The sequence below is a fragment of the Montipora capricornis genome, chromosome 7 (genome assembly GCF_036669925.1).
Source record: "Montipora capricornis isolate CH-2021 chromosome 7, ASM3666992v2, whole genome shotgun sequence".
Taxonomy (NCBI): Eukaryota; Metazoa; Cnidaria; class Anthozoa; order Scleractinia; family Acroporidae; genus Montipora; species Montipora capricornis.
Window position 1 is genome coordinate 46,214,835 of NC_090889.1, and position 659 is coordinate 46,215,493.

Consider the following 659-nt stretch of genomic DNA (forward strand, 5'->3'; position numbering starts at 1 on the left):
TGCCATTTTCTCCGAAACAAAGTCGGTGACCCCCATTTTTTTTTTCATTTTTGGAGTAAGTACTTTATGACCTAAGTCTAGGCGAGAAATGAAGAAAATCTCACCGTAGGAAGATTTTGGCGCGAACGTCCTTTAACACCCTGTAAATAGCAATTTGTTTAAATTATATTATTTGGAGAGGAAACCTCTGCAACATGGCCCACTGAAACACTGTAGGGAAGACATTGTTTACCTATTGTCATTAATGTGCCAACCAGAGGCTCACTGGCTGTTGAAACAAAGGGTCTTTTGTTCCTGTGGTTTGCACATCAATGCTTGTCAACAGATATCTTCCCTATTATCTATATGTAGATGAACTTCAAACTCACATTAGCTCTGAACAAGAGAAAGTGAGGGGACAGAGAGGGAGGCTCCCGGTCCAGCCCTTGGGATATGTCATGTCCACGAAAGTATTTTTAGACGAGCGGAGGTCTTCCGAGACGTCCGCATGCAGGCCAACCTCGGTCCGATGTTTGAAAGAAAATAAATATTCATCAGCCTGCCACGTGCGCCGTCATTTTCTCTTTTCACTAAGAACCTGAGAGCGAGGCAAGACTGCATGCGGACGTCTCGGAAGACAGACGTCCGCTAGAGCAAAGACTTCCGCTCGTCTAAAAATA